Source organism: Condylura cristata, unplaced genomic scaffold, assembly GCF_000260355.1.
Source record: "Condylura cristata isolate star-nosed mole 26May11 unplaced genomic scaffold, ConCri1.0 scaffold00001, whole genome shotgun sequence".
Taxonomy (NCBI): domain Eukaryota; kingdom Metazoa; phylum Chordata; class Mammalia; order Eulipotyphla; family Talpidae; genus Condylura; species Condylura cristata.
Genome location: NW_004567102.1, coordinates 76,059,370 through 76,071,601, shown reverse-complemented (window position 1 = coordinate 76,071,601; position 12,232 = coordinate 76,059,370). Strand labels below are relative to the sequence as shown.

At 46.0% G+C, this 12,232-nt stretch overlaps 1 non-coding gene across 1 annotated transcript; it reads right to left on the bottom strand.

Annotated features, from left to right (window-relative positions):
• Positions 1–6,139: 6,139 nt before the first annotated feature.
• TRNAL-UAA lies at positions 6,140–6,222 on the bottom strand. Its single transcript has one exon. It is a non-coding gene; the product is annotated as a tRNA-Leu (tRNA).
• Positions 6,223–12,232: the final 6,010 nt, after the last annotated feature.

Below are 12,232 nucleotides of genomic sequence, written 5' to 3'. Positions count from 1 at the left end.
GCCCCTTCGGATCTCCCAGACAACTCAGAACAACCCCCCTCCCTAGAGGCTGCTGAAATTATCCAAACTAACCCATCTGAACCTGCTCACCCTACCAGGCTCCCCCATTCTTGCCTGTGAAAACCACAGTAAAGGCTCCAGGCCCAGCTTTTCCCTTCTATCACCCACATGACCCACAAGTTTCTAGAGACTTGTGAGTATCAAAGTCTTTGGTGACCATTCCATGTGCAGCTTCATGCAATTAAGCTGTATGTTAAAATACAAATGTGGGCCCTCCCTGGTGGCGCAGTGGGTTAAAGCACAGCACTAAGAAGCTTAAGCCACTTCCACATGAGTTCGTTCCCCGCCTGCCCCCGGAGGAGATCCACATGGTGTGGCAGACCTCTCCTGACCCGCTCGCTGCTCCCCTCAGCAGTGTACTTCGTCGATCTGCCTGTACTGCTCCCCACTCTGTCTCTGGTGAATCCTCTCACCCTCCACATCTCTGGCCTATACCCCAGTTCTGTGTGAATAAATAAATAAATCTTTAAAAAAAAATACAAATGTGGGTCCGATACATAGAACTAACTACAAGACATTGTTGCTCATATTTTCAACAGGTATTAACATGGTGCCCTCACGTGCTGGAGCACTCTGCCAGGGACAGGCTCCGCTTCAGTGAGAACCTGGTTGTAATCATTGCTTCCCTGCCAGGGAGAAGTTGTTCAGAGCTATCAGATTTACTCATATGAAAATGACAGGTCAGGTGGTTCTCAGAGGCCATCTCTCCAGCAGTGGAGTTGGTGAGTACATGCAGGAAACCTGGAGTTATACTTTCCAATGCTTCTAATGCCTCTTTATAACCGAACAGGCTCATGAAAACTCAGGGCATTACCACTTAACACATTTGAACAATTAGCAAATGTATGACAGTCAACTTGTCCATTGATTAGCTGTAATTCTATCTAAAAGTGAAATGTAAAACAGGGAATAATTAAGACCCCCAAATTCCTTCTGGCAGACAAGGGACCAAGGACGTGTCTTTTTAAGTTTTTCTCAAATTGAGCATGACCTCTGTGTTTTAAAGTCGAGAGCAAATCCAAATCTTTGTTCTTCAACTTCATAGTCAATACCAAAGTTTTGAATATATAGACATTGAAACAAAGATGATGTATATGATGAGATAAAGACGCTATTCAAACAATTCAGTGAACAATTCATATAAATTGCATCAGTGATTTGGGACTCTTTCCAAAGGTAGTTATCACCTATTAAAAGAAAAAAAAAAAAGAGAAGAAATGTGTTGACTGGATTGAACATACAGTTTCTGGGAACAACATCTTACCAGATTTAAAGTCAGAATACCAGAGTTTAACTAGTAAATTTACTTCAAATTAACCAGTAGGTGTCAGTGTTTAAATGTATTGACAACACTTCCTACAGCATTCCTGTAATAGAAAATAATCAACCATTTTGAATGACTGAGAACTAGTTCAAAGCCAGAACTGGAATTCGTACAGATCCACACTCTTAATTTATAATTCAAAGTGGTGACTATTTTACTTTTGAATGATCATTGTAAGTGTAAGGGTGATATGCCAATGATGCAACCTTAGAGTGAAATGATTAAAGAAAATATTAAAAGAATTTTAAATGAAGAGTCTAATATAATAGATTTTCTTTTTAAGGAAAGTAAACATCCTCCTACATTTTAGGGCAGGTTTTCAATTTTTAAGGACCACTGCTATTCTCGGATTTTATATATACATAATTTTGAGTGAGAGACATTACTTTTTCAATTCATTGAGGAAAATGATGTGTAACTGTCCATACCACAGAGGGGCATGTGATCTTGTCCGTCAAGGGAGACTGTGAATGCAAAAGTGTTTTGCAAAACTGCAAAGTGGTTCTTACACATGCAAGATATTTCTTCCTATTGCACAGCATGATTCTGCTGTACTTCCCACAAAGGATGCTGCCAGAAAAGGGAAGGGAACTGAGAACACCTGCTTTTATAAGAAGAATGGTACAGCTCATTCAGGCTCACCACCTCTCCATGGAAGTAAATTCTATTATTTTATTTACAAATGAGGACAGGGAGAAGGGTCGCCTGGGAAAGTAGGCGAGAGTGTCCGGCCTCAGGACTCTTTGTACAGAGTCTCCTTTAGGGGGAGGGGTTGGTTAAGCTTTTATACATTGAATTGTATTTTAAAGATGGTTGCATTCAGTTTCGTTCAATTTAAATTCACTTAGAGTATCTAACTTATAGGAGAAGATTGATGACGCATTTGTAGAGAAGAATATAGTGAAGCAAGAGTCCTTCTAAGTTGGCGTTTGAAGACTGCAGCTAAGTAGGCCATAGGTATCGATCAACAGAAAACCTGTGATTCAGGGCTTGAGGAGCCTTCTGATAGATTTTCTTTCTGATAGATTTTCTGCTGTTTCTAGACCAGCAGTTTTCAGATGTCATTTTGTCCTTTCGTGTGGCGTCTCTGTCTGTAATCTATTTTCAGAATTTCAGCAGTCTCAGGAAGAACATTGGCTGCTCTTTTGCCCTCTCTGCTAAAACACAGCAACTGGTTACTACTGTCTGAAAGATGATTCCCATAGAGTTGAAAGGAATGAAGTGAAAACCCACACTAGTGCCTCTTCCCAGTCATATTTCTCCATATCTGTGTTGAACAGCATGATACAAACGCCACAATATAGAGCACAAGCCTCTATATTCAAGGTGGAAAAGTCTACAAATCAGTATTATTCCTCCCCTTGTCCATTTTCAAGGAGTAAGAAAGAACTAGACTAACTGGCTTTTGACCAAATCAAACAATTTTCCAGAAATTAATATTGTCTGTCACTTCAACATACTCCCTTGCTCGAAGTATATATGGACTGACTAGTAGTGGCAATGTTCATAGTTAGACCAACATTAATCAGGTTACTTCTTGTCTTAAATAAGGTCAGCAGACTCCAGGTACCTTATTTCTCCCACCTGTATCTCTTTTCCTCCCCTCCCTGCTCCTATTCCTCTTTATGGGTATAACCTACAAGGCTCCATTCAAGTGAAACAAGGGCAGGATGCTTGGTTGCCCTGGGGCAATAGGTACACATCCTGAGGTCTGACTTGGAATGCTCTGCCCCGGGACTGGTGACAGGTGTGTTTTGCACCCCAGGGACTGATCAGGGGAACACCTTGTTAATAAGATTGGAGCCATAGGTGTGGGGGGGGAGGGGTCTGGTGTGTATGATTGATTCACCTTCCTAAAGCCAAAATGCAGTGTTCAGTGTGACCCATCCTTCTTTGTTAGTAGAAAGGCCAGGTTCTTGCTTGTGAGAAACAGCCTGCAATCCTCCAGCTTGCTCCATGACATTCTTCTAAAACTACATGGACAACAGTTATCTATGGCTGAAAGCAACGACTGAATTACTTGTCTGCAGAGCCCAAGTGTCTGACAATGTTTGCTTTGGGTGCTGGCAGGGTGTTCATTTCCAAAGTATTTGACTGCTCTTTTTCCTCTTTCCTGCCCTTCTTAAAGGTTTCCATTATAAAGCCATTAGATGTGTTCAAACAAGGTTAGGTGTTACACTATTGGGATAGGAGGGTGAGTTTACAGAAGTACAAAGATGGATAGAAAATAATAACAAAAATCTATAGTACTGAATCAGAGTTGGAGGTATCGGTGTGAACTCCTGAATCAAAATATAAATAACGTAGAAAGATAAAATAAAGATGTGTACACACACATACACCCACACACCTGAATTCTGTTCACTGAGAGGGCTTGAGAACAACAACACATCAAAGCCACGAGCACACATAGCACCCAAATCTTGTTTTCTAACTACCTTTCCCCATTAAAGAAAACTAGAGATCTTTGGCAAATGGCTGGTTTTATGGCTAAGTCAGGATAAGGTGAGTGCAGGCAGGCAGAAGGGCTGGGGGGCCAGAAGACTGGTAGGCCTCTCAGGCCCCAGCAAATCTTTACTCTTTCTCTTTGGGCTCTGAAGAGTAAGGGATGGTCAGACTTCCATGCTGGTGGCCACTGTGGCCATCTCTTGCAGGAGGCACTTGGGAGCTTGGGCTCAGGATATCATGCCTGGTGGTGGATGCCCAGAGTACGGGGCAGGCATGTGTAAGTGGGCACAGCTGTGCCTAGGTGGTCAGTGCTACAAGAGCAGCCTCACAAAGAATGGTGTGCAGTGGAAAGTGATGAGAAAGGCTATGAGAGAACAGCAGAATGAACTCTGAGGAAGTAAAGATTCGTCCGGGGCTGGGAGGCCCACCAGCCTCCCTGCCCACTCTGGCCCCCTGCCTGCTCTGTACCTGGGGCCTCACTACCATGGTGTAGAAAGATCACTAAAAGCCTGAAAAAGCCACTGAGGGCTCCAGGACTCACCTCCACCTGTCTGCCTGAGTCAATAGAGAGCTTTGCCCCATGACTTGCTGGCGTTACAGAATCTCTAGGGCTTTCTCTTGTGGTCTTCCCCTCTTGCAGCCATCGCTCATCTTCCATAGCTCGCCCACTGCAGCCCTCTCTGGATGACGCCGCCCTTGTAGCCCCAGCCTTCAGGCTCAGGTGTGCACCCTTAATACATGCCCACACCCTCCTCCAGGTGTCCACAATCAGGCATCCATGCTCCCAAGCACCTTTTGCATTCAAGGCCGCAGGTGATAGCCACAGAAGCAGACGGTTTGGCCTAAAAGCCTAACCATCACTCATCCTACAGTGAGCTTGGAATATTTTGAGCTAGGAAATAAGGAAGTGCTAAAGAATGACAGTCACTTGTCAAACGTGTCCATGATTGGATGCCCATTGACCAACTATAGGACCCTCGGAACGTCAAAACACATAAAATGGAGTGTAACCATTCATGAATATAAAAACTCATAAATACATATTTATAAAACTATGCTTCTATAAATAACCTAATACAACGGAAGGTTGGATGAGTATTGTGTTAGCTTCAAAATACCTCCCATCCAAGAGTACTTTCACTGGAGGTCTGGCAGAGAAGCTTCATCACCCCGACCAAGCGAAGATCAGGGAGGACGCCTTCACATCATGCCACTGAGAGGCTGCGTTTGGAACACGCATTGCTTCTGCCATCACCCTGCCAACTGCGCCTAACTGGAATCCAGTCACCAGGAGACACAGACTCAGAATGACAAAGGGATGTTCAACAGAATGATCAGCCTGTCACCTCCAGACATGTCACCACTGTGAAAGTCTGGAGTCATCAACCCAACTAAGAAGATGTGACAATAAACACCACGCGTGACTCTACTACCAAGGGCAGCTGGTAACGAAGTGAGACCGAGGGACTAGGTGGTAGTAATGAATAACGTTAATTTGGGACTTAAATCGGAACATCTAGTTGGATCTTACCCCCAAATGATTTTTTAACTTTTTTTTTTTGCAATAGCTTGCAACTATTCTTCCTCTTGGTTTTAGATTACTTTCATTGTTCCCCCTTTTCTTCTTTTTACTTGAACTTTTGTTTTATTGTGAGCTGCCACACATACACAGAAAAGCGCATACAACAGGTACTGACATAGTTCATAAAGCAAATACCTTGACACCATCACCCAGGTCAGGAAACAGCGTGGCCCGGCTCCCCAAAGCTTTCTGCTCACCCTTCCCTTATCTCATCCCGTTCCTCCTAGAGGGAGATTATTTTCATTTTTATAAAGTATTAAAAACAAAAAACTAGCCTATGCCATTAGTAATTTAAAATCCTAACCCGACTGCAAGTCAGAATCCATTTTAGAACGATGACAACAAAGTGTCTCCGCCTTAAGAAGGTAATGGATGAACAGGACACGTGGTTCCTCTGGGCCACAGTAGGGGTCAGCGTAGAGATGGCTTCTCCGCCGAGGCTGTTTTCTGACTAGGCTCACCCCTCGCCAGGCTCTCCCCAAGGGCTCCTTCCGCCCTGCCGCGGGAAACGGAGCCCAAGGGTGAGAGCCGGTGGGGTGGCGCCGCCTAGCCTCTGGCCTGCGCGGCCGCGGTGCGGTCTCCGCGCGGCCGGCTGCAGAGCTGCGCTCTGTCGGATTGCGCCTCTCACAGCCAGAAGACGGAATTCTCGGAGAGTGAGGCGCGGTTTACTCCATAAAATGTATATTAAACACACAAACAAGTAAGGGAAGAAAATAAAACGCAACTACCAGGAGTGGGGTTCGAACCCACGCGGACATATGTCCATTGGATCTTAAGTCCAACGCCTTAACCACTCGGCCATCCTGGTACAGGCGAACGATGTCTTCTCCGCTCTTCCTACAAGCTGTCCCGCACCGTGCTCTTCGCACCCTCCCTCGGGAACGTAGAGGCGCCTTTGCCTCGGCTCTTTAGCCTCTCCCCGCCAGAGCCGGGACACCCTCCCGGCGGGAGCCGCGGTTTCCCGCTGCCGCAGCTCGCTGTTGCCCCCGGCCCGCCGCGGCAGCCACGGCAACTGCAGCGGAGCTCCGCGCGCTGGCGGCGGCGGCGGCGGCGCCCCGACACAGCCACTTCTGCTTTCGGTTTGGAGGTGCGCGAGCGCGGGAAACACCCCAACAGTAAACTTCTGGATCTCTAGGGAGACGCACTGCAAAGGATGGCACCGACGGTGTAGAGCCCGAGCCCGGAGGGAGGCGTAGCTTGTTTTATTCTAAAAAGTAGGCTTGGCTAGCATTGAGTCGCACGGGCACAACCAGAGTTCTCGGGCCCCTGAGCCTGCGGGCGGCTTTGCATTGACCCTGGGTCTCGGTCGCACGAGGAGGAATTGCTGTAGAAAGGGGTCCGCCGCGCAAGGAGGGTGGCCCGCCCGGGACCCCCTCGCCTGCCGCGGGCCCTGCACCCGTTGCGCGCGCGGGGTGCTGCGGCGTCCTGGGGGCCCCCGCGCGGGCGTGCACGTGGGTGTGGGTGTCGCTGAGCTGCCCTCGGGCCCGCGCGGCCCAGCGCTCCTGCCCGGCTGTGCCCGGGGCTCGGTCTCTGCCTGACGGGTCCCCAGCCCCGGCCCCTGGAGTCGCCCACAGAGCGAGGCGGCTGTCCCAGCGCAGCAGGTGACGGAGGGGCCAGGGGCTGAGGGGCCTCTGGCCGCCAACAGGTGCTTCTCTGATTCAGAATTTTGAATACCTGTGGCCCACCTACCAGCTGCGTGGGGCCTCCCAGCTTGCTGCCCCCTCCCGAGGTCCTGCGGGAAGACAGCCACAGCACCGCTGCTGCTCCTGAAACTCCTGCCACCCCTGAACTCCTGCCACCCCTGAACTCCTGCCACTCCTGGGCACCGTACTGACCTGGGGATCTTGGCCCTCAACCTGCTGCCCTGCTCTGCAGGATCCTTTCGAGAACATACCATAGGACCTACTTGAAGCCCCTGAGGATAGTGACTGGGCCTTGACCCTTACCCCACCATGCCACATGCCGCTGGTGGAGGAGTGAACCACAGGCCAGGGTCCGCGTCCCTCCTACTGTGCATGAGGCCTATGCATGACCAGACAGAGCAGCTTCCTCAGGCTCTGCCTTGACCTGCTGAGAGAAGGGGAACTTGGGCTCTGCTGGGCCTGGAGTTTTGCAGTCCCGTTCCGGGATCCCCAACCTCCATCTCCATCTTCGGGTAACACATGTCAGAGGCCCCAGTTTCATAATATTCCACGTTGACAGCACTTATCGTGGCAATAATAAGAAAACGGTGTGCCAAGGACCCAAAAGTGACAGTGATTACATCAATTACCTAATTTCATTTTCTAAACAATCCCACCAGTGTTCATAACTCCATTGTAAAGTTAAGGCAATGAAAGCTCACACCTCCAGGCATTGCAGAACTTGCCTACCCTTCCCCATGGTCTTCTAGAACATGGCAGTATACTGTTTGAATGCTATTCTTATTAAACGCCAGACCAAGAAGCCCCTGGTACAAAACAGTTCTGAGCAACACAGCCACACCATCAGTACCCCTTTGGCATGCCACTTCTAAAGCCTCAACGTTGTATTAGGTTTCTCCAGCCCTGAGTAAGCATGGGCCTGGAACACAAGTGAGTCTCAGTTAGGAACCATTCTGAGCCATTGGAGAAGAGATGATACTTGGCTGGCGAATGGCCCAGTCATGGCATGTGCCCTCCAGAATTTGTGAATATTAAACCTTGTCTTTTCAAAGTGCCCTAAAGATTGTTGCTGAGGTGCATGGTGCAATTATAAGAACCAGATGGGCTGACTCTAAAGAGCAAATGTTGGTGGGGTGTCTCATCACAAATATCATGGGCGAAGGTGACAGCCCACAAACATTTCTTGTGATAGAATCACTATGAGTAAGCTGGAAGGGAAGTTAAATGGGAAGTCTGTGTTCTCCCTCCCTGTCTCTAGGGAGGCTAAGGCTAAAGCAGGGATGCACCATCCCTTCTGCAGACACGTCAATGAAGGTGCCACACTCTGCCTTGTTCTCTCAAGATGCTTCTCTGGGAATCCTGCCACCAAACTCTAGAGAGGCTCATGTAGCCACACCTACTTTTCCCATCCCACAGCCCCGACCCACTGCCAGTATTAACTGCTACTAATGTGCGTGAATGTGCCTTCCACTGACACCAGTCCCTAGCTACCAAGGGGTCCCAGTGGTTGAGTCCTTGCTGCTAAGAACCCAGATAGCATGTACCCCAACCAACTGTCCTCAATGAATCCTTTTCCAATTCCTGATTTGCAGAATCTGTAGGCAGAATAAAATTGCTAAAATTGCTATTGTCTTGTGCCTCTACATTGTATTTTTTTTAATGTGTTTATTTATGTATACAGAATTGGGATACCGGCCAGAGGTGTAGGGGCAGTGAGAGGATTCACCAGAGTCAGAGTGGAGAGTAAAACAGGCAGACTGATGAAGTACACTGCTGAGGGGAGCAGCGAACAGGTCAGGAGAGGTCTGTCGCGCTATGTGGGTCACCTGGGAGTGGGGACTGAACTTATGCTGAAGTAGCTTTAGCTTCTTAGTGCTGTGCTTTGATCCACTACACCACCAGGGAGGGCCCCCTATATTGTTGTTAATGAAGCAAGAGGTCATAAGAATTCTGAAACTGATTACCTGGGTTACCTTAGTGGAAATGGGCTCTCTGAGACTAAAGCTAACACAGGGAAAGCAGAGCCCTGGATGAAGAATATAAGGTCTCGTCCAGCATTGGTGTTCTTTCTTCCATTCTTACTGGAGTCCAGGCCACACTGCTGTTTTCTAAATCTTACATGGGACTGGCCAGATGGAAGAATGCAGGTTGCACCCTAGGTCCTAGCTGCAAGGGAGGCTGAGAAACAAAGTTCTAGCTTCTTCCTTAGGAAGCAGCTTTCAACATGAAGGAAATTTCTCACGCCCGGGAGAGGTGTTCAAAAGATACTGGAGACTGCAAGCCACGTCCAAGGTCCACTTGAGAATTGGAAAAAAGTGTGAAAAGTGCTGTGCAATGACATTTGTTAAAATTGATGTCTTAGAGATTAAGTGACATTATGAAGACAAATTCTGTAACAATGAAATGGCCTCATAGGCAAGAAATTGCATTTGGCATATGTGTAGGAAAACATTTCACCTGATTTAAGCTGTTATTCACTGTTATTGTGAGTGTTTAAGCCAGAATATTCTTTCTGCATTCTGTGGTGGTATAGACAATAGGTATGTAAGTGTTGGAATGCTGCACCCTTTAAAACATGGTGCCTGACTCCCTTCCCCTTGAGTGTTGTAGATGTTCTGACTCATTTCTAACGAGTAGAATAACATGGAAAAGGTGATATGCAACTTCAAAATCTAGGTTATCAAAAGTCCCAGCTGCTACCACCTTGGTTTCTCTTTCTAGGATCATTTCCCAAGGAGGAAGCCAGCGTTGCCTCATCGCCTCGTGAGGAATGCTATGACAGGTCCTCTTTGTGAAGGACCACCACAAGGAGCGTGGGCCTTAGCCCAGTCAAGTCTTCAGAAGTGTATAGCCTTGACCAGCTTCAGCTGAGCCCTGATTTCCTGGCCTGTAGCAGTTACATAAGATAATAAGTTTTTGCTATTTTAGCCTGCTGAAATATTTTTTACGTCGCTATTGATCGTTAACATCCATACTAGCCAAAGTTAGTTTCTCCAGTGTTGATATCACATTCACAGGCATATGCTATGTTTCCATGCATATATTTTAAAAGAATCATCTGTTCACCCCTTTGCTAATATATAACTTTGCTTCTATTCTTTCTGCAAACTCTTGACTGGATTGCTCAGATTTACAAGGCCACTCATTTACATTGCTTTCCCTAAGAACTTTCGAAATATGACTTCTACCTTTATTTCTCTCTCTCTTTACCTTTCAAAATGAAAATATCTTTATTGAAACAGAGTTAGGTTGTTAAAGTTGTATAAACTTCAAATATAAAAGTGAATAAAGTAGACCATGAAATCTCATTCACATCCTCTAAGGCCCAGTCATACTAAACAGGGACCCCAATGCCCTGGAATATGCTAAGTCACTTTCTCTCGTCTTCCTTTTCCCATGCTACTTTTTATCTAACTCTCCTCCAAGGCCTAACATAAATCCTATCTTCCCACCACACATAGAATTGAAAAGTGAGATAAGTACTTGTAAGTTATTTAACTACAAATGTAAGTGTACAATATTTGGGAAGTTTCTAGTTAGATTTCAGAGGTACCTCTCTGATTCTGCCTGATATTATTTATTATTTCAAAAATTAAGATATCCTTTGGAATGTACTGTTCTCAGCAGAATTTCCTATTTTAATACTTACAGAATTTACATTTTTGTTTCAAATCTTCATAAAATATTGTATAAATATATGCTATAGAGAAAGTAGAATATAAATTAGCCATTCTGTACATAATTCAGGGTTGTCATTATTATAACATTGATTTTTCTGAACTGTAGGTCAATCAACAGGCAGCTGGACACATAATATAAAGGTATTGTTTAAACTGTAGACTCAATAGATGTAGTTCAAGTTTTTATTTTCTTCTAGCTGTGTCAGTAATATAATTAACTTTGGGTCTCAATTCCATCCTCTGTTTTTTTTAAGATTTATGTTAGTTCTTCATGCATACAAGAGCTGGGGTGTAGGCCAGAGGTGCAGAAGTGGGAGAGTTCATCAGAGACAGAGCAGGGAGCAGAACAGGAGGATCTACTGAATACACCGCTCAGGGGAGCAAGCTAGGAGTCTGCTTTACCATGTGGGTCAGCTCCCTCTCTGGGTATCAAAATCGTGCTGCAGTGGCTGCTGATAGCTGCATAGTGCCGAGACTTAACCCCGTGTGTCACCAGGGAGACTCGCCTTCATCTGTTTGTGGAGATAACGATGCCTAAGAAAAAGCTGTAAGAATTAAATGAAATAAATATATATATAAATTATCTTATAGGATCCCTGGCTCGAGGCAGGCACCTGTAGTAGCCACTATCTGTGGCTTCTCTAACAGCCATCCCTAATTTTATTTAGGACAGAAAGAAGATTCCTCCCCTGCCACAAGGAATTTAATCATTTGTGGTCTAAATGAGCAACTGTCATAGTCTTGTCTTGACAGTAATGGTGTGTGGGGGAGTTTGGGGAGGCCAGAGCAGCCACAGTGAATGAGCCTGCTCTGGCCAATGAGAGACGAGGGAAAGTTTAATGAGGGTTCTGAGATATTTTCTTTCTGAATTACAAAATGAAAGTTTCAAGAAGTGAGTGCATTTACTATTCCTTCCCTTTTATTCCTGCCTTCAATGAAATTGTGTGAAGATTTAATTCTTGGAATTGTGCTAGGCAGCCTGTCACCATGGATAGCTATGGCCCCAAAGATACCAAAATGGTATGTTACAGAAAGACTTTGTTCCTTCATTCATTTTAAAGATTTATTTATGGATGCATACAAGAGCTGGGGTGCAGGCCAGAGGTGCGGGGCGGGGGGAGGGTGTGAATACAATTCACCAGAGACAGATTGAGGTGCAGAACAGGCAGTGGCCAGTCAAGAGAGGTCTGCTGTGCCATGTGGGTCACCTCCCTGGCTGGCGATCAAACTTGCGCTGAAGTGGCTGTGGCCAGCTTTGTAGTGCTGTGCTTAAACCCATTGCGCTACCGGGGAGGGCCCCAAACACTTTGTTCTTAAAGACTTTATCAAGCCATAGACAACCAGAAACCACTCACATGTCTTAAATGTAGGCCAGTTGTATATATAATATAAATCAATTATATCTTTTTTTTTAAAGATTTATTTATTTGTGCATACATAACTGGGGTACAGACCAGAGGCTCAGGGGCGGTGAGAGGCTTCACCAGAGACAGAG